Source organism: Delphinus delphis, chromosome 19 (assembly GCF_949987515.2).
Source record: "Delphinus delphis chromosome 19, mDelDel1.2, whole genome shotgun sequence".
NCBI lineage: Eukaryota > Metazoa > Chordata > Mammalia > Artiodactyla > Delphinidae > Delphinus > Delphinus delphis.
In genome coordinates, this window is record NC_082701.1 from 41,676,649 (window position 1) to 41,698,601 (window position 21,953).

The 21,953-nt window shown below is 42.0% G+C and overlaps 1 protein-coding gene and 1 long non-coding RNA gene across 3 annotated transcripts in view; one reads left to right on the forward strand and one right to left on the reverse strand.

The window, feature by feature from the left end:
* The window catches only part of MYO1D (myosin ID), a 350,137-nt gene that overhangs the window by 286,320 nt on the left and 41,864 nt on the right, over nucleotides 1-21,953 (forward strand). The window lies entirely within an intron of this gene.
* The window catches only part of LOC132414785 (uncharacterized), a 44,117-nt gene that overhangs the window by 2,375 nt on the left and 19,789 nt on the right, over nucleotides 1-21,953 (reverse strand). Inside the window, exon 2 of the long non-coding RNA XR_009517023.1 lies at nucleotides 1,177-1,218. This is a non-coding gene — a long non-coding RNA (uncharacterized lncRNA). The remainder of the gene's footprint in view (nucleotides 1-1,176; nucleotides 1,219-21,953) is intronic.

A 21,953-nucleotide genomic window follows, 5' to 3' on the forward strand; every position in this document is an offset into this window, starting at 1 on the left:
GAAACTATGTATTGAATGAATATTGATTTAGGAAGCCACAGATGGATTTCTCATCGCTGAAGGTGTTTGATCGTAATGAGGAACTTTGAAGCAGCTGTGTGGAATTGGCCTTCAGTGCTGGACTCCTTGTTCAGATGCCACTGGTGGTAACACAGTCCCTCCGTGAGAGTGTTTAGTGATGACCACGCTGTAGGTCAGTTTGGTCCCGAATAGATGTGTCCTCAACCACCAAACCATTGCTGGCCAAATGAAGAGCAGCTGCTCTCAGGGACAGAGGCAGCAGAGCAGGTGACTGAGAACTAAGGGTTGAATGGTTCCGGAATCTGAGCAGCTGCTCCCTGGTCAGGGTTCCAGGGTCCAGTGGAGTGAGGTTGAAGAGGGACAGAGGTGGGAGCTGCATTGTGAAAGTGGGTGCTGCCAGGATGCCTTCTGTTGCTTACAGAGAAGAATCTTCTCTTTAAGGGACAGGTTTATTAGCACATGACAGTGTTTCCTACATGATGACATTATTTTTAGTTCTACACAGTATGCAACAGCAAGCACTGTCACCAAAGGTGATGGACTGTTTGTATAATTCTGAGGCTTGGGGGTATGTTTTCTCTAGAAGGATCACATATTCCCTTTGTAAGAGTGACAACAAAATGCAGATGGGCCTTGTTGGGATTCCCTTCTGTACCCTCCCCGTTAAATGTCACATGGCCTTGAGCCTCGGATGACTCCTTAGAATGACGTGGAACTACATGCAAGGGCCTCTGTGCCTCTTTATTTGTCTTCTCTGTGCTCACCATTACCTTCCTTTCATTTTCTAGTTATCCGTCCTCTTAGTCTGTCTCCCCCATTAAACTGTACGCTCCCTAAGAACAGGGGATGTGTCGTGTGCATATCTGAGTCATCCACTGCCCCAGCACAGGAAGCGCTAAATAAACATCAAAGGAGGGAAGGAAAGAGTCAGGTAGGCTCTGGTCAGAGGAGTTCACCCTGGGTTGTACACTGCACCGAAACCCTGACTGTAGAGCCACTTAGCGGTCATTGCCAAGTATAGGGTGTCGGCTTAGAAAGGAAAGGGACCTAACACGCTGACTGAGATTTTCCTAAGTGACTTTGAAGGAAGCTGATGTCGGATCCAGATTTGTGTGAATAATTAGAAACTTCAGAGCGAGCATAAGAAAAATCTACCTGCTAAATGACAGCCCTCTTCTCAGCCCATTTTGACCCAGTCTGGAAGGGAAAGAAATGCAGAGGTGTGAGGTTCCGCTCCTTTTGTGCCTGGGCTCCGCTCCCAGCCTCCCACAGCAGCCAGGACCCCACGCGGTTGCTGGAAGCCGGTGTGGTTACAGGGGAAAGTGCTTCTACAGACAGTCTGCTAACTGACTTCCAGGTTCTGACAGATAAAGTTAAGCAAAGCAGATTATTCCCACATAGCCTTTTTAGCCCAGCAAGAAAGCTAGTAAACCAAAATAACATCATACCAAAAAAGGTTTAAAAAACCAAATACATTAAATCACATACTTAGTAGCTCATCTTACACCGAGACACAGCAGTTTAAGGCAGGATTGAAGGTCGTGCGTGCAGTGGAGGGAGGTGGCGGGGGACAGAGAACTGCACGATTTACTGGGTCCTCATGGGTGAAGCAGCCCTTCACTCTCCTGATTCTTACTCAGTTTGAAATCGTTCCCACTGGCACCCAAATGCATGGGCTAAGTACATACTTCTGAGCCTTAGATTAACCTCATCCTCCAGTAATCACTATGTATTTAGAAATACCTATGTTAGCAAAGAAAATTCACCCAAAAAAAGATACCAAAAAAGATAGAAAAAATGATACACATTTGAATACATATCAGCTTCATTAATAATCAAAGGTATGTTAACAAAACAATAAGATACTACTTTTCCCTTCAAGTCAGTGTAGTTTATTTTAATGATAACGTTCTACATGAGTGAGAATGCAGTAAGATTCTGCATTGGTTTATTGCTAGTGAGAGAGGTAATTGATACAGGTCTGGAAAACCATTTGCAAGCATGAATCAAAAGACCTGAAAACCTTCCTGCCCTTAAAAGGAATGAAAGGAAATATAATAGAATTTAATATTTAATGTAATAGCATTTATTTCAAGGATTACATTGTACATTTAGAGTCAGAGGAAAAAATAACATTACTAATTTTGTAATGCTCATATTCTTTGTCCTAACAATCACCTTTCAAGATATATGTCCTCAGAAAGTAATTAGAAATGTGGACAAAAATCTATATGTAAAGATGCGTGTAGCAGTTATCTATAAATAGTGAAAACTGTACACAACCGAAACATTGAAAGAATATCTGAACAAATACTTGTATAGCCACATGATGAAATTTTTTACAGCCGCTAAAACTTATCTTTACAAAGTTTCTGATGTCAAAGGAAAGTGCTTATGATATAATAAGTTTTTAAAGTACAAAATATTATATCCAAATTGCAATCACAGATTTGAAAAGAATATAGACATAAAAAGGAGTAGAATAAAATATACCAAAATGGTTAATGCTAGGTGCTTTTGTTCTTACTTCTTACAATGTTTCTGTGCTTTCTAGCTTTATTCCAATGACAATCAAGGGAAAATTGTAAGAAAAAATCATTTTTATGGCAAAATTTAATCACTAGAAGGGTATGTTAAATATCAGTGTTACTATGTAAATATGTCAAAATATTAACCAAGGTTCTCTCCCGAGATGGTGAGATAGTATTATGGGTAAAATTTTGTTTCTCCTGCTTTATACTTTCCTCCATTTTCCAAATTTTCTACAGTGAACATGTATGAATTTTAGAATTAGATAAAAAGAAAAAAGTTGGAAAAAATGAAAGCAAAAAAAGTGCAGAACGTATAATAGGACTGAGTTAATGACAGTAATAAATGTTGTTAGTTTGCTTGTAAAAACTTCAAAAACATAGCTTTCTCTGAATGATTCACCAACTAATCTTGAGAGTCAGAATTTTAACTTTCGGTGTGAAAGTTTTGTATCATGGATCATTTATTTTAGTTGTCTCTGGGTATTAAAATTTCTTTTTAATTCAAACCCTCCATGATATACGTATTTTTCTCGCAGCAAGTTTCTGAGACTACTGCTCATCTAGGTTGGCTTTGTCTCAGCAGTCCTTATAAACTGGACGCTGTATCTCTGGTGACCTACCATGGCCATATACATCAGCTACCATACTTATGCATAAGGAGGGATTAGGTGTTTCCCAAAATAGTTCAATATTTTAACAACAGGCATATTCAGTTTGCCACAAACACTGTTTTACAGTCAAATGAGGTTTACTATAGGATAGCTACCCTGTTATTACGTGCACAGCACTGATAAACACAGAAGGTGAAGCTGAAAGGTCAAGAAATACTTCATTTAAAGTTCTGTGGCTGGGAATGGACATAGTTTATTTACATTGCAAGAAATTGATGATAGGTGATCACTAAAAGAGGAAGATATTTAAGAGAGTAGAAGGAGTATTAGGGATGGAAATAATAAAACATGATTAAAAGGTAATGGTCATAAAGCATATGAGAAAAATAAACTTAACTTCAAACAATTAAGGTCCCTATTGCATATGGATTACAAGTATGTAGGGGTTTTTTTAAGACTTTTTTAATGCAACCTTTCTTTAAGGAACTTCCACAACAGGCAAAGGGCAGGAAATTCAAGATCACATTCAGTAATTTAAAAGCCCTTGAAGGACAATTTGGTTCATAATCAAAAGAAGATTCATAGCTGAGTAGCCTTGGGCCACTAAACCTCGGTTTATTTCCTATAAAAAGGGGATAATACCTGGCCAGCTGAGGATCAGATTAAAATGTGTGTGTGTGTGTGTGTGTGTGTGTGTGTGTGTGTGTGTGTGAGAAAGCACACACATGAGCACACATTCTGGGGTACTTGATAAGCACATGAAGATAATAACAACAATAGTTAACACTCATCTTGTCCTTATTCCAAGCTAGGCTCTATTCAAAGCACCGTACGTGCACTGACACACATAAACGTCACAACTTGAGAAGGGTGCTATTATTATCCTCATTTTATAGCTGAAGAAACTGAGGCACAGAGACGTTCAGGAACTTGCTCGAGAGCACAGCTAATTAGTAATAGACAAGCACCCAGGCATCCTGTACTCTAGATGCTGCTTCCTCTCCAATGTAAAGCACCCGTATTATTCAAAGCGGAAGGAGTGAAATATTTAGAAACGGAAGCACACTTTAAAACAGAAAATGAGAGGGGCAGAAGAGACCTTGGAAATAACCTCTGTTTCCTCTCATCTCCCTGGGGATGCATTCTATAGCCAAACCAGTGAGAATTGTGGAGGGAGCCCTTTTCTCATGAAAAAGATGTTTCCTGGGCTTTCTTACTGTCAGCAGTTGTGTCATCTGACAGTGAGCCTTGAAAGGAGAACGGTTTGTCTGCCGTTTCAAACCACAGGTGCGACCACGTGATGATAGCTGCGTGTTACTTATTTTCTGTTTATCCTGCAGTGAAAAGGCACTAATATAATGTGCTTCCCTAAAGTGTGAACCAAACACTTTTACTCAAACTTCAAAGAACACCCTTCACTTCCAAAAGCAAAGTCTTTTTCCCTCGTTGCTCCGTCTTAAATTAACTTAACCATCCGGTGCCCGACATTGTTTTCTGGTCCAGTCGTGCTCAGAAATAAGTTGTTTCTATTGGGCCTCGGCGCTCAAGTGTCGGAACTTACTCTTTGGAGATCAGGGCTCTGCCTCTGAGAGTGTGTCTTTTCACTGTCCAACTGCTGCTCATACAGATAAACTGTCATAAACTAGCCCAGAGATCAGCAAACTGTGGCCCGCGGGCCACATGTGGCCCGCCACCAAGGTGGTTTTGCATTTTTAAATGGTTAGCAGAAAAAATCAAAAGAAGGATAATGTTTCATGACACCTGAAAATTACATAAAATTCAAATCCATTGTCCACAAGTAAAACTGTCTGGGAACACAGCCGGGCCCGTCCGTTTACGTCTACACAGCAGCCAAGCTGAGTGGTTGCAGCGCAGATTGTATGGCCTGCAGAGCTGAAATATTCACTCTCTGGCCCTTTAGAGAGAAACTTTGCCGACCCCTAACTAACAACGCAGCATCTCAGGCCCCATCCAGTCTGGCCACTTTTACAAAAATAGGCTAAGCCTCCCGAGTTGAAAGGCTCACGTTATTTCGCTGAGTAATAACTGCACTGCTGAAACCTCAGTCGGATTTGACACTTTGTCCCACAAGTCACTGACCATCTCTGCATTTGGCATACTTAAACTAGACCATCTCACTCTTAAGCTGCCTTAATTGGGGTGAGTGCCCTGCATTATTTGTCTGTAAAATATTTGAGGTTTCTGGGAGCACACTGTAAAAGAAACATTGGGCTTCCCTGGTGGCGCAGTGATTGAGAGTCTGCCTGCCGATGCAGGGGACACGGGTTCGTGCCCCGGTCCGGGAAGATCCCATATGCCGCGGAGCGGCTGGGGCTGTGAGCCATGGCCGCTGAGCCTGCGCGTCTGGAGCCTGTGCTCCACAACGGGAGAGGCCACAGCAGTGAGAGGCCCACGTACCGCAAAAAAAAAAAAAAAAAAAAAAAAAAAGAAACAAACATCAGTTTACAGGTTCCACACAAGGAGCCTATAAATTCCTTAGATTAAGGAATGTGGCACAATTCACTTTCTGACAGACCCAAAGGCACTATGATATTTCTCTTTTCCCTTCTTTTAATTCTATGGTTTTAATGTTAGATTTTCTGTTGTTCATTTTTTTTCTGAAGCTCAGAAATTAACTGTTAACTAACCAGTTGCTAAAATTCATTTTAAAATGTAGCTAAAACTTTTTGTTGCCACAAACCCCGTGCCTGCCCAAAATCTGTGAGCAGTGTTTCATCACATGTGTGACTTGTAGCAGCTGCTCGGTCCCAGCATGGTTTCCTCCACCCACTGGGAGCCCCTTGGGAGCCCCTCCTCCATTCATTCAGAGCACGTGCTTGTTGAGTGCCTACAGTGCACCAGGCCTTGACCCTGTACCCAGTGTCCATCTCAGAGCCCCTACAGTCCATTTCAGGGTTTGTAAAGAAACAATTGCATTAGTGTTGTTAAAAATACAGTTAGAGAGGGACTGCCCTGGCAGTCCAGTGGTTAGGACTCCATGCTTCCGCTGCCATGGGCCCGGGTTCAGTCCCTGGTCGGGGAACTAAGATCCCACAAGCCATGCAGCACAGCCAAATAAATAAATAAAAATAAAAATACAGATAGAGAAAGGTTGGTGGAGATGAGCATACAGTGCCCCATGGGAAGACAGAAGGATACGTTACAGAACAGCTGGCCTTTCCATTGTCTGTCCATTCCATAAGGAACTATGTTCTCCCAGGTGTGAGGCCTCAGGTGAGATCATAGCCCCAGTCCTCCTGGAGCTTACACTCACGTAGGGCAAACCCCCCTCCCAAAACAAGTAAACAAATGAATAAAAATAGTTCTCTATAGTAGCAAGTGCTAAGGAGGAATAAACAGGGCTCTGAGACAGAGAATTAAAGGAGGTGACCTGTTTTGGATAGAGTGGTTGGAGAAGGCCAAGGGCAGAGGTGACATTTAAGTTAAGGTTCAAAAGATGAAAAGGAGCTCTTCATGTAAAGACGGAGCCAGGCAGAAAAAATGGTAGGTGCAAAGGCCCTGAGGCAGAAAAGAATTTGGTGAGTTGAGAGAAGACCAGGAATTGGAGAGGCAGACTGTTTAGAAGGATGAGGAGTTAACCAATCCTGGGAGCGCGGTGGAGAGGAAGGAGAGGTGTGGCTCTGCGGGCAAAGGTTTAGAACAACCAGGCTTGCTGGTGGATAAGCACGTGACTCGGGGAGCCACGAATATGGTACTCTGCCGGGAAGAGCAGGGAGAGCAGGCTGGGACGCCGATGCGGAGCCAGATTGTGACAGGCCTCGCATATCAGGCCAAGGGATTTGGGTTTCATCCAGTAGACAACAGGCAGCCAAAACGGGAATTTTTGTGTCTCTAGTTAAAAATATTTTTTTCTGATAACAAAAGTAACTCTATGTGTGGAAATTTGGGGAAATGTACATGAGGACACTGAAGAAAAAAGTCTGTATACACACATGCAAACCATTGTTAACATTTTTTGTATCTTCTTTTGCATACCGATATAGTTTTCCAAAAATGAGATTTTTTTTAATACAGTCTATTTTATAATTGCTATTTCACTTAACATTGTAGAGCAGTCATTCTGAAAATGTCTTCCTGTGTCACTCAGTATTCTTTTCCAGCACAACTTTGCATACCTGTGTGGTATTTCATGCTAAAAATGAACTAAAATTTATTTATATTGTTTCATTGTCAGCCCTTACAGTTGAGCATCTAGAATGTTTCTAGTGTTTAGTTCTATAAGCAGTGCTGTGATAATTGTCCTTAGAGGGATGTATTTATTTCTATCCATGATTGTTTCCTTAGGAATTCCTAGAAGTGGAATTGTGGGGTCAAAGGGCATGTATCCTTCAAGGCTTTTTATACATATTTCTAGATAAGCTTTCTAAAGCTTGTGCCACTTTGCACTCCCACCAGCCAGCTATCATCGTGCCTCATGTACCAAGTTACTCACTCAGCACTGGATTTCATTTGCCAGTTTGACAGAGAAAAAACTTCTGTATATCTGTCGTTTTCATCTACATTTTTTAAATGAAATTGAAGTTTCTCCCATGGGTCTACTTGTCATCTGTACATGTGCTGTGAATGGTTCATATCCTTTGCCTCTTTTTATCTTTTGGTGCCTCCGTCGTTGGGTTACTAGTTTGTAAGAGCTCTTTATCTATGAGGACTGTTAACCCTCATATGGTGCGAACATTTTCCCAATCTGTCTTTTTTTAATTGCATTGTTTTTCTACAGAAGTTTCGCATTTTTGTGTAATCAGATCTGCCTTTTCCTTTAGCCTTCGTGTGAATGCTTTAAAAAGTCTTACCCGTCCAAAGGTTAAAGACTCACTTATATTTCCTTCTCATTCTGCAGTAGTTTTGTTTCGTATATTTCAACACATTGTCATCTTTCATCAGACTTCCGCGTTAAAAAGACAACTGGAGAATTGTGGAGGAGATCTTAGAGGGAGATGAACTGGTATCAGGGGGCCATTTAAGTAGTTACTGCAGTTGGCCAAGACGTATGGGGTCATGCCAGTGAATCTAACCCCCAGACACAGTCCAACTGCACAGCACATGCCCATCAGTAAAATCTCATCACATGTAGTGATTCTCAGCTGAGGGGAGGCAAGTGGAAGAACTCCCAGCTCAGTTGGGAATCCCTGGTGGAGATTTAAAGGAAAGGGGATTTTTTTTTTTTTTTTAACAGCAGGTTCTTATTAGTCATCCATTTTATACACATCAGTGTGTACATGTCAATCCCAGTCTCCCAATTCTTCACACCGCCACCACCCCCCCCCCCACATCTTTCCCCCCTTGGTGTCCATACATTTGTTCTCTACATCTGTGTCTCAATTTCTGCCCTGCAAACCGGATCATCTGTACCATTTTTCTAGGTTCCACATATATGCGTTAATATACGATATTTGTTTTTCCCTTTCTGACTTACATCACTCTGTATGACAGTCTCTACATTCATCCATGTCTCAACAAATGACCCAATTTCGTTCCTTTTTATGGCTGAGTGATATTCCATTGTATATATGTACCACATCTTCTTTATCCATTCGTCTGTCGATGGGCATTTAGGTTGCTTCCATGACCTGGCAATTGTAGATAGTGCTGCAATGAACATTGGGATGCATGTGTCTTTTTGAATTATGGTTTTCTCTGTGTATATGCCCAGTAGTGGGATTGCTGGGTCATATGGTGATTCTATTTTTAGTTTTTTAAGGAACCTCCATACTGTTCTCCATAGGGGCTGTATTAATTTACCTTCCCACCAACAGTGCAAGAGGGTTCCCTTTTCTCCACACCCTCTCCAGCATTTGTTGTTTGTAGATTTTCTGATGATGCCCATTCTAACTGGTGTGAGGTGATACCTCATAGTAGTTTTGATTTGCATTTCTCTAATGATCAGTGATGTTGAGCATCCTTTCATGTGTTTGTTGGAAATCTGTATATCTTCTTTGGAGAAATGTCTGTTTAGGTCTTCTGCCCATTTTTGGATTGGGTTGGGGTTTTTTTGATATTGAGCTGCATGAGCTGCTTGTAAATTCTGGAGATTAATCCTTTGTCAATTGCTTCATCTGCAAATATTTTCTCCCATTCTGAGGGTTGTCTTCTCATCTTGTTGATGGTTTCCTTTGCTGTGCAAAAGCTTTTAAGTTTCATTAGGTCCCATTTGTTTATTTTTGTTTTTCTTTCCATTTCTCTAGGAGGTGGGTCAGAAAGGATCTTGCTGTGATTTATGTCAAGGAGTGTTCTTCCTATGTTTTCCTCTAAGAGTTTTATAGTGTCCAGTCTTACATTTAGGTCTCTAATCCATTTTGAGTTTATTTTTGTGTATGGTGTTAGCGAGTGTTCTAATTTCATTCCTTTACATGTAGCTGTCCAGTTTTCCCAGCACCACTTATTGAAGAGACTGTCTTTTCTCCATTGTATATCCTTGCCTCCTTTGTCATAGATTAGCTGACCATAGGTGCGTGGGTTTGTCTCTGGGCTTTCTATCTTGTTCCATTGATCTAGGTTTCTGTTTTTGTGCCAGTACCATATTGTCTTGATTACTGTAGCTTTCTAGTATAGTCTGAAGTCAGGGAGTCTGATTCCTCCAGCTCTGTTTTTTTCCCTCAAGACTGCTTTGGCTATTCGGGGTCTTTTGTGTCTCCATACAAATTTTAAGATTTTTTGTTCTAGTTCCATAAAAAATGCCATTGGTAATTTGATAGGGATTGCATTGAATCTGTAGATTGCTTTGGGTAGTATAGTCATTTTCACAATATTAATTCTTCCAATCCAAGAACATGGTATATCTCTCCATCTGTTGGTATCATCTTTAATTTCTTTCATCAGTGTCTTATAGTTTTCTGCATACAGGTCTTTTGTCTCCCTAGGTAGGTTTATTCCTAGGTATTTTATTCTTTTTGTTGCAATGGTAAATGGGAGTGTTTCCTTAATTTCTCTTTCAGATTTTTCATCATTAGTGTATAGGAATGCAAGAGATTTCTGTGCATTAATTTTGTATTCTGCAACTTTACCAAATGCATTGATTAGCTCTAGTAGTTTTCTGGTGGCATTTTTAGGATTCTCTATGTGTAGTATCCTGTCATCTGCAAACAGTGACAGTTTTACTTCTTCTTTTCCAATTTGGATTCCTTTTATGTCTTTTTCTTCTCTGATTGCCGTGGCTAGGACTTCCAAAACTATGTTGAATAATAGTGGTGAGAGTGGACATCCTTGTCTTGTTCCTGATCTTAGAGGAAATGCTTTCAGTTTTTCACCTTGAGAATGATGTTTGCTATGGGTTTGTCATATATGGTCTTTATTATGTTGAGGTAGGTTCCCTCTATGGCCACTTTCTGGAGAGTTTTTATCATAAATGGGTGTTGAATTTTGTCAAAAGCTTTTTCTGAATCTATTGAGATGATCATATGGTTTTTCTTCTTCAATTTGTTAATATGGTGTATCACATTGATTGATTTGCATATATTGAAGAATCCTCGCATCCCTGGGATAAATCCCACTTGATCGTGGTGTATGATCCTTTTAATGTGTTGTTGGATTCTGTTTGCTAGTATTTTGTTGAGGATTTTTGCATCTATATTCATCAGTGATATTGGTCTATAATTTTCTTTTTCTGTAGTATCTTTGTCTGGTTTTGGTATCAGGGTGATGGTGGCCTCATAGAATGAGTTTGGGAGTGATCCTTCCTCCACAGTGTTTTGGAAGAGTTTGAGAAGGATGTGTGTTAGCGCTTCTCTAAATGTTTGATAGAATTCACCTGTGAAGCCATCTGGTCCTGGACTTCTGTTTGTTGGAAGATTTTTAATCACAGTTTCAATTTCATTACTTGTAATTGGTCTGTTCATATTTTCTATTTTCTTCCTGGTTCAGTCTTTGAAGGTTATACCTTTCTAAGAATTGGTCCATTTCTTCCAGGTTGTCCATTTTATTGGCATAGAGTTGCTTGTAGCAGTCTCTTGGGATGCTTTTTATTTCTGTGGTGTCTGTTGTAACTTCTCCTTTTTCATTTCTAATTTTATTGATTTGAGTCCTCTCCCTCTTTTTCTTGATGAGTCTGACTAATGGTTTATCAATTTTGTTTATCTTCTCAAAGAACCAGCTTTTCATTTTATTGATCTTTACTATTGTTTTCTTTGTTTCTATTTCATTTATTTCTGCTCTGATCTTTATGATTTCTTTCCTTCTGCTAACTTTGGGTTTTGTTTGTTCTTCTTTCTCTAGTTCCTTTAGGTGTAAGTTTAGATTGTTTGAGATTTTTCTTGTTTCTTGAGGTAGGCTTGCATAGCTATAAACTTCCCTCTTAGAACTGCTTTTGCTGCATCCCATAGGTTTTGGATCGTCATGTTTTCATTATCATTTGTCTCTAAGTATTTTTTGATTTCCTCTTTGATTTCTTCAGTGATCTCTTGGTTATTTAGTAACGTATTGTTTAGCCTCCATGTGTTTGTGTTTTTTACATTTTTTTCCCTGTAATTCATTTCTTTTTTTTTTTTTTTTTTTGCGGTACGCGGGCCTCTCGCTGTTGTGGCCTCTCCCATTGCGGAGCACAGGCTCCAGATGCACAGGCTCAGTGGCCATGGCTCACGGGCCTAGCCGCTCCGTGGCATGTGGGATCTTCCTGGACCGGGACATGAACCCGTGTCCCCTGCATCGCCAGGCGGACTGGGGAAGCCAGTCCAGGGAAGCCCTCCCGGTAATTCATTTCTAATCTCACAGCATTGTGGTCAGAAGAGATGCCTGATATGATTTCAATTTTCTTAAATTTACTGAGGCTTGATTTGTGACCCAAGATGTGATCTATCCTGGAGAATGTTCCATGTGCACTTGAGAAGAAAGTGTAATCTGCTGTTTTTGGATAGAATGTCCTATAAATATCAATTAAATCTATCTGGTCTATTGTGTCATTTAAAGCTTGTGTTTCCTTATTTATTTTCATTTTGGATGATCTGTCCATTGGTGTAAGTGAGGTGTTAAAGTCCCCCACTATTACTGTGTTACTGTCGATTTTCTCTTTTAGAGCTTTTAGCAGTTGCCTTATGTATTGAGGTGCTCCTTTGTTGGGTGCATATATATTTATAATTGTTATATCTTCTTATTGGATTGATCCCTTGATCATTATGTAGTGTCCTTCCTTGTCTCTTGTAACATTCTTTATTTTAAAATCTATTTTATCTGATGTGAGTATTGCTACTCCAGCTTTCTTTTGATTTCCATTTGCATGGAATATCTTTTTCCATCCCCTCACTTTCAGTCTGTGTGTGTCCCTAGGTCTGAAGTGGGTCTCTTGTAGACTGCATATAGATGGATCTTGTTTTTGTATCCATTCAGCGAGCCTGTGTCTTTTGGTTGGAGCATTTAATCCATTCACGTTTAAGGTAATTATTGATATGTATGTTCCTATTACCATTTTCTGAATTGTTTTGGGTTTGTTTTTGTAGGTCCTTTTCTTCTCTTGTGTTTCCCATTTAGAGAAGTTCCTTTAGCATTTGTTGTTGAGCTGGCTTGGTGGTGCTGAATTCTCTTAGCTTTAGATTTCTCCATCGAATCTGAATGAGATCCCTGCCAGGTAGAGTAATCTTGGTTGTAGTTTCTTCCCTTTCATCACTTTAAGTATATCATGCCACTCCCTTCTGGCTTGTAGAGTTTCTGCAGAGAAATCAGCTGTTAACCTTATGGGAGTTCCCTTGTATGTTATTTGTTGTTTTTCCCTTGCTGCTTTCAGTAATTTTTCTTTGTCTTTAATTTTTGCCAATTTGATTACTATGTGTCTCGGCGTGTTTCTCCTTGGGTTTATCCTGTTTGGGACTCTCTGCACTTCCTGGACTTGGGTGGCTGTTTCCTTTCCCATGTTAGGGAAGTTTTCGACTATAATCTCTTCAGATATTTTCTCGGGTCCTTTCTCTCTCTCTTCTCCTTCTGGGACCCCTATAATGCAAATGTTGTTGTGTTTAATGTTGTCCCAGAGGTCTCTTAGGCTGTCTTCATTTCTTTTCATTCTTTCTTCTTTCTTCTGTTCCGCAGCAGTGAATTCCACCATTCTGTCTTCCAGGTTACTTATCCGTTCTTCTGCCTCATTTATTCTGCTATTGATTCCTTCTAGTGTATTTTTCATTTCAGTTATTGTATTGTTCATCTCTGTTTGTTTGTTCTTTAATTCTTCTAGGTCTTTGTTAAACATTTCTTGCATCTTCTCGATCTTTGCCTCCATTCTTTTTCCAGGGTCCTGGATCATCTTCACTATCATTATTCTGAATTCTTTTTCTGGAAGGTTGCCTATCTCCACTTCATTTAGTTGTTTTACTGGGGTTTTACCTTGTTCCTTCATCTGGTACATAGCCCTCTGCCTTTTCATCTTGTCTATCTTTCTGCGAATGTGGTTTTTGTTCCACAGGCTGCAGGGTTGTAGTTCTTCTTGCTTCTGCTGTCTGCCCTCTGGTCCTGCCACGTGGTCTTAATCTGGACGTCCAGTGGTCGTCTCGGTGGATCTTCTCTTAGAATCCTTCTTGCTGGAATCCATCTTGGCTGAGCAATGTGTGTGCCACCAGGAAGGACCCTGGATCAGAATCGGAAGGGGGGTATTTAACAGAGGTTTAAGAGAGGTGCTGATTGGCTATAAGTGATAAGCAAAGTAACTGGTGACTCTGGAGTTTTTATTTGGGTGATTGTGGTTCTGTTAACCTAGACTGTAGAGACCGGCAGAAACAGCCTTAGAAAGGAGGAAGGAGCATGAAAGGTGATAGAGACAGCTTAGGACTTACTTGTTTTGAAAGAGTATAGGTCGATTTAGGTTGAGATAACCATGCAATGAGAAACGGGTGTCTGGAGCCCAGAGGTCTGCACTGGGGAATGTAGATTTGGAAGCCAGCTGCTTAAAGGAAGTTGAAGCAGAGGGAGTGAATGAAACCATCCATGGGAGGAGAATAAGAAGGAAAACATGGCCAAGAAGGAACTCTGGGGAATGCTAAAATACAAGGGCTAGGGGAGGCATGTTGAAGAGGGAAAACAAGCAAAAGGAACTAAGAAGAAATTGCCGAAGAAGTAGGAGAACCAGAACACAGTGGTCCCAAGAGAAGAAGAGTTTCAAGGATAGAAAATGGTCTCCAGCATTGGACATATCGTTATTCTAGGACGATAACTGGGCTCTTCTCTGTACAGTCAAAACCCACCTCCTTTTTCAGCTACCGCTAGACTCCTCCTTGTGCTTCTCATGTATCAGACCCATTCCCAACTCCTTATAGCTGTGCATCCTGCTTCCTCTGCCCACAGCGACGGTCCCCTCCTTTTCCACATGGTAAACCACTCATCTTCCAGGAGCTGCCTCAGACGTCACCTCCTCTGTAAGGGTAATCCTGCCTACCCCTCCCCAGAATTGTCCCATTCATGCTCAGAACTCGAGTTCTTACCTCTAGGCTAACGTGTCACCTTGTGTGGCAGTTACCTACTTATCAGTGCTCTTCAGACTCAGGAAATACCCCTAGCAAGGGAAGAGTAAACTCAACATTCACTGGGGTCATATCCTAAAACAGCCTATGGCATGTTTCTTTTAAAGTCCTGTGTTTTATTTTAACCATTAAGCTACTTTTCATGCTATTTTTCCTTCTGTCTTTTTAAACACTGGCTTTAATTTGAGTGTTAAATGTTTCCAGTTATTTACATGGAGTAAAGCTGATCCTCCTGGAAGGTTCTCTGTGTTTGTTCCAGGGCTTCACTTACTATAATACACTCCTGAGTAGCCAGGGGAATTGTACCCCGGTTTAAGAATCTCAGGTTTACACACCCATATCTCCCACGAGATCAAGAACACTTCCACTACAGAGATTGTGTCTTCTTCAATACCGTATTCCCAGTGCGGTACCTGGTACAACCCAGACATTGATATTTATTTACAGAAGCAAAGGAAGGAGAGTGGGAGGAAGGGGATGGAAGACAGCTGAATGGATGAGGGAAAGATGGGAGGAAGAGGGTAGGTGGACAGATGAATGGGAGGGAGGGAGGGAATGGATGGATGGATGGATTGCAAAATAATGTTAAAGAATAAACAGTACAGGAGTAAAGGGAATGTATATACTCTCTTAAAAAGCTTGACCGTAAGGTGTGATGAGAGAGGGAACAATAGCCAGGAGGGCACTGGCATTCAGGATAGTTTCTTTTAATTTGGGGGCATTTCATGGCTCGTGAGGAGAAAAGAATGGTGGGCTTTTTGGTCTTTAATGGGAGACTTGTACCTGCTTTTAGGCTGAGGAAAAAGCAGATAGCCAGTGGAGGAGAGACCAAAAATATTTATTCAACTCACCCAAGAAATGTTTATTGATTACCAATAATATGCCAGGCACTGTACCAGAGAGTAAGCAAGACAGGGCTTTTATCCTGGTGGGCATATAGGGGAGAGAGAGAGAAAGGATGCTGGGCTATCATCCAAGAGAAGACGGAACCTCATGCTGATTTGCTGCTTTCTCAGGAAGAGCAAAATATTTTAATGTTAGTCTAGATCGAACATAATTATGGAGGTAAGACTGCTGGGGAAAGAAAACCACATGCATTCCAAAGCCTCCTGGATATGATGGGTGGGTGGGTGGGTGTGTGTGAGAGAGTGAGAGAGAGAGACATGGGGAAAGAATAAGGCTGGATGTGTCCAATATATAGTTGCCAAAAAGATTTCTCTCCTGTGATTCAAACAAGGTAGTGCCTTCAGGATATAGAAGTGGAACAGAGGCAGAAAAAGACGTGGCTGAGTCTCCATCTAGGCAGTTGGCCTAAGCTTTTCTGGTATTTAGTAAGTGACTCATTTCCCTTCTGTGTGGTTGTCTTAGCATATTCTGCATAAAACTAGCTGTTACATCCAAGTGGAAATAAAACATGTGATCTGGGCATATGCTGCATCTCGATTTAATCCACTTCATGATCACATTGATGTTCATTCTCTTTGAGTCTATAGTTTAGTCCATTTCACAGACCCCACCCTCACCCCCAGAAGTCATTTATTACCAGCTCTGTGTTTAGTTACAGTGAATAAAATATTTTCAGTGTCAGAAACTAGAAGATCTCATTTGTAACTCTAGATTAATTCTGTTTCATAGATATTATTAAGAAGAAGTGGCTGTGAATTGGATGAAAAGATTATTTTTAAATTACTCCATTTTTATTACTTCTGTTCCTTTTATTGTAGGCTATCCCCAAATACTTTTTAGAAGTCGGCAGAGTGTATTCACAAGTACCTTTTTAATTACTTAGAAAACAAATCTATAAAGACTAAAAACATTGGACTCAAGTGTGTGATCTGCTCATTTTTAATGATGCAGAATTATAGAGGCCTTACTAATCCTCTGTGATTAACTGTGGAAAATTTTGCTTTCATCTTTGCAACAGGTTAGATCATGAGGCAGTGAATGCCAAAAAAAATCACAACTCCGTACTATCGAAATTTTTGTATTGAATATTGCTTAAAAGAAATCACTGCTCAAAGCTTTGAAAATCATTTTGTTTTCCATGGTAATTGTAAAGAGACTTGATCTAATATAAATATTAAGCTTTAAATTGTTTATAGAATACTGAGTTAAGGCACATTTTTATAGATTTGATACTTTTCTCAGGGTTTTTTTGTACTTTGCAGTTCAACCTCACAATACTCCCACAAGGTAGAGAGTGGAGTTAACAGTATCCTTCAGTTTACAGATGAGGATAAGAGAGGCATCTGGGTTAAAGAGGCCTGTCACAGGTCATACAGGTAAATAGACATCTGCAGATATCACAGATCTTGCCACCAAAGAGTTTAGAGTCTAAGGCAGAGGCAAGTGAGCATTTATAAGAGTAAACCTCATTCCCACGAGCAGAAAGAAATTACCTTAACGGCACTAAACACAGAGCTTCAGGAAGCTGCAAGGTCAGTGTTGTGTGCCTCCTCTGACCTTGCTGACCTTTCCAGAAGGTAGATCACTGCTCACCGCCCTTCTTTAAATCTTGGTGTTTCTATTTGGAACAAACAGCTATACATTTTGTGGAGAGTGTGTGTCTATGTGTGTGTATAATTTGAGTCTCATCCAAAACACGGCTTCCCACTGGCACTGAGGAACAGGTTTCTTCCCCGTGGGGCAAATGGTCATAGAGTCAGTGATCGGCTGAGATCCTCTTGTTGAGCTCAAACACATCCTAACCTGGCTCGTTCTCATTTCCCTCTGCTCCCATCCATACCCGGATATTCTAGAGGACAATCTTTCAGCCCGAACCAAGTTTCCTTAGTTTAGCACTCAGTAGAAGCTCCAGCAATGACTGCTCTTCGCTCGTGTGAGGAACAGACCAAGACTGCCGTCCAAACACAGACTGGTCTTAGTAAATTCTCCATCACTGGTTGTACCCAAGCTGAGAGCAGACAGTCAGCTGGGATGTCTTAGAAGGTGTTGGTTGGTTGGAAAAGAGAATCATGAAAGCCTTTTCCTGATCCAGGCATCTATGATGCTAAGGCAGCAGAAGCCACCTTTATCCCTGTGGGCACAGCTTGTGTGATGTGGTAACACATATGCAGTATGGAAGAGCATGGCGTTTATTTAATTTACCTAACTGCGCTGAGCTGCGCGTTCCTGAGCTGTAAAACTGGGATAAAAACACCTGCCTCGCGGGATTTTCAGGCAGATAAATTTAAATCATGAGACAGAATGCAAAATGCCTGGTACAGTGTCTTTCATTTGCTAAGTGATGGTTATGTTTAAAATTCCCCATATACCAGGTACCATTACATATTCAAAAAAGACGTGACTGCCGCACTGGATAATAGCGTTCTCCCTTTTTGTGACTTGGTCAGCCTTCAGTATTGGCACTCAGCAACAGCCTAGATGGTGCAAACAAAATAAAGCAAACATCACTTTGTACTTTGAGTTGCATCCCTGAACTTGCATTTGGGCATTACTGATCTATCCATAAACCTTTAGGCTTTATAGGATGTGAACTATAATAGAATTTAGGATTTGTTTCTCAGGGTCTCAAAAGACAGAACTCATTTTTCCATATTTGGAAACACAAAGATTTGGGGAAGCAGTGGTTTCTCTTTAAACAGTATCCCTAACAGCTATCCCCCCCAAAAATCCTTTGTCTGCTTCTCTAGGAAAGGTGCTGGAAAGGAGCCAGCATGTAGGAATTAAAAAGACAACTGGTACAGAATGAAATGTGTGCTAAAAATACCGAAACCAACAAGGATTAGTCTGAAAGCAGAATAGAGACTCTGTATGCCCTGCTTCTGGATTTGCTCAGAGCGGTGACGGCTCTGTGTTATTTGGGGAATGACAGTAATTATGGAGCTGGGGTGCTCCTCAGCAGAGACAGACGGAGCTCCAGAGTGGAGGAATGGTTTCCATGGCAATAGCATCAGCATCTGAATGACTTCCTGTCATAACAAGTTGGTGATTTAATGAGTTCATTACTGAATTCCAAAGGAAAACTACAGAGTGGATGAGCTACTGTTCAACCCTCCAAGTGCCTAAATCCATAATGGGAGAGCCATTTCTTTCAGTGCAGCATCAGAATGGAAACGCTTGTATAATGCTCAGGGCCGTTATACAAGCAGCCTGGGGACTCCGAGGCGGGTGTACCAAGGGGAGGGAATCCAGAACTGAATCTGCAGCCACGTGGTCTGTGGAGGCCTCAGTGCCTGTTATTCCAGGGGTGTGAAAGAATTACTTGAGTCTCCATTCTAAGCTTGCCCTGTCCAAACCTGATGGAATTAATGATCACAGGAATCTAGCCCAGGGCTTCAGATGCATACCCTCAAGTATCCCAAGTCCTTTAGAAAAAAAGCCGAGAAAAGAGAAACAGACCTTAAATTCTAATAGTGTACAAACAGAAGCAAAGGAGGAAAGCATGTCAGCCTACTTCTATTCTACAATATAGTATAGAGAGAGAGACACTTAATATGGAAAAAAAGAAATCATCCGGATACCTTCAGAAATCTGGGCTGTCATTCCTGTGGTCAGTTGCATATGAAATTTGAGCAGAGAGGTAATGTATTACAGTAAGAATGTATCCTAATTAACCTCTCATACCTTGCTTTCTTTGCTGGTGAAAATCGACCATCTGGCTGGTAAAGCCATATAACCTTAGTCTGATCGATTCACTGGGAGCCAGAGGAGGGCAGAGTAAGGGAGTGGTCGTGATTCTTCAGGACCACCTTGTTAGTAGGAAGTGCAGTGGTCTTCCGTTCCTCTCACATCCATTTCCCCATTCGTTCAATAAATATCTGATCCCTCAAAGTGTTCACAGTCTAATAAGGGGGGCAGAATAAATTCAGAAGGAAGCACAATAAAGGAAGAGAAGGTGCTGCCGTGTGGGGGCCGCTGGCTGGACGCTACCCCTGAGCCTTGTGCTTCGGGTACGTTTTTCTCCTTCGGCTTCTCGTAAGCCCACATGGGTTGGGTATCGCTCCCATTTTTCGAATGAGGAAGCTGAGACCCAGAGAGGCCATGTCGCTTGCCAGAGATGCCCACGGCTGGTAAGCGGCAGGGCCAGGATTTCAGCTCAGTCCTCGTTGACTCCTCGGCCCGTGTTCTTATCCATTCTTCCTAAAGAGAGGTGCAGACTTGGGGCCACGGCGTGAAGCGGGGAGAGGTCAGAAAGGAGGGGATACTCGATGGGACCTTGGAAGGTGGGCAGATTGCTCCTCCCCGCCTCCCGCTACATTAAGCAGTGGCTCCGTGTTGGTGCTGTAAGGCAGGTGGGCCAGGTCTGGGCTCAGTTACAAGGAAGAGGAAGTTTAGAGAAGGAAAAACCACAGAGAACTAAAAATACTCATTTTATCTTCCATCAAATATTCTACCGGATCAACTAATAAGGTAGGAAATTTGACTAATTTATATATATATATATATATATATGTATATGTAAGTATATTAGAATAGCATAGAAGGTAAAGGGTGTGTGTCTGTGTACACATGTGTGCACATATGCCAGTACTGATCCTTTTCTGTTTTAATAAAGAGAAGGAAAAGCCTGGCTGACAGGACACCCATGAAGAAGGTGTAGTTGAGTCTCATTTGTCTATAGGCGAATGTACTGACTTTCAGACATGACATCTGCATATTCTCCCAGGATCCCTGAGAGCTACTGGCCTTTCATTGTTTTTCTAACCCTAACCAATAAAATACACCGGAGCCAAGAGACAGTTGCTAGTGTTTGCTAAGAGTACTGCCCCAAGATGTGGCCACTGACAAAAGTTCTTACCAATTCATCCCTCCTCGTGTTTGGAGGATCCTTTACAATATAGCTCCGTTTCATTAAGTCCCATGTACAATTTAGACAGTGTTTTAAAAAGAATGCCAGCATTAGATAAAACTAAGCAAGCCCTTATTGCTGTAACAGACACAGGGTTATCTAATCAAGAGTTAGGCAGGGTCCCTGCAGGGCAGCACTTGGGAAGGTGCCTCTCACCTAGAGTGTGATATGAAGGGGTCTGCCCCAGAGTTGGGCAGCATGGCAGCTCTCCTATTCCAGGTAACTCTCACCAGACACTCAGATCTGCGCATCACAGATTACAATAACTGGAGTGGAAGTTATCCACTTCAGTTACCCAGATGCTGGATTATCCAGATCCAGCATCTCCTCGCTCCCCACGTCGTCTGCCCTGGCGTGGGTGCCTCTGGATTAGGGCACTAGCTGCCTCTGAGGGTTAGAGGCCTCCCTGGACTTATCACAGACTGTGCTTATGACAATCATGCCTTCCTGTCCCCAGACTGTGGGCTTTTTTTGAGCATTACCTCCTACAGGTTTGCAGATGCATTTTCCCTATGCTGCAAGGTGTGAACATCACGCCGTTTTTGCTCTTTAGCTGTCCCTTCCATTAAGTACACGTGTCTGAACGTGTGCATCAGTTAAGTGCTAATACACCAACAGGGCCACAGCTAAAATGGATCGTGACCTGGGTCACGAGCGAGGCCATGCATCCCTCCCTCATCACTCCATGGGAAGCAGGTGGTGGGCGAGTCTGCACATGTATGCATTTAAGATAAGGCACAAGAGCAGTCGCGCTGGGCTCCCAGCCCCAGAGAAACAGGGACGTTCTTCAGTCTGGAAAGCAAGGGGAAAATCTTTCCTTTTTCCTGGGAGAGATTTTGCTGTACTAGCGGTGCCGCGGTAATTCTCTTAAGGCCCAGCGGTCATTGAGCACGTTCACTTCTTACTCTGTGTCACTCTGCTTGCCACTGAGCATATAAAAATGAGTAAGACAGGGCTTCCCTGGTGGCGCAGTGGTTGAGAATCTGCCTGCCAAGGCAGGGGACACGGGTTCAAGCCCTGGTCTGGGAAGATCCCACATGCCACGGAGCAACTAAGCCCGTGAGCCACAACTACTGAGCCTGCGCGTCTGGAGCCTGTGCTCCGCAATGGGAGAGGCCGTGACAGTGAGAGGCCCGCGCACTGCGATGAAGAGTGGCCCCCGCTCTCCGCAACTGGAGAAAGCCCTCGCACAGAAACAAGACCCAACACAGCCAAAAATAAATAAATAAATTTATAAAAAAAAAAAAAAGAGTAAGACACAGCAGACAGACAGATGCCCTGGAGCATGGTGAGTGCTGTGAGAGACTGTGTGCCCACAGCTGACCTGGCGGAAAGGATAGGTGGTCTTCAGAGCCTGTAGGGGACACTTCCTGGAGACATACAGCTGAGGATACACAGAAGGGGAGGAAAAGAGGAATTAGCCAGGTGAAGGCAGCAGAGAAGGAGAGTATTCTAGTAAAAGCAGGGTGTGCTGTGCCTGTTTCAGGGGACTCGAAGAGGTAGTATAGCGGTGGGGGGGGGAGGTGAT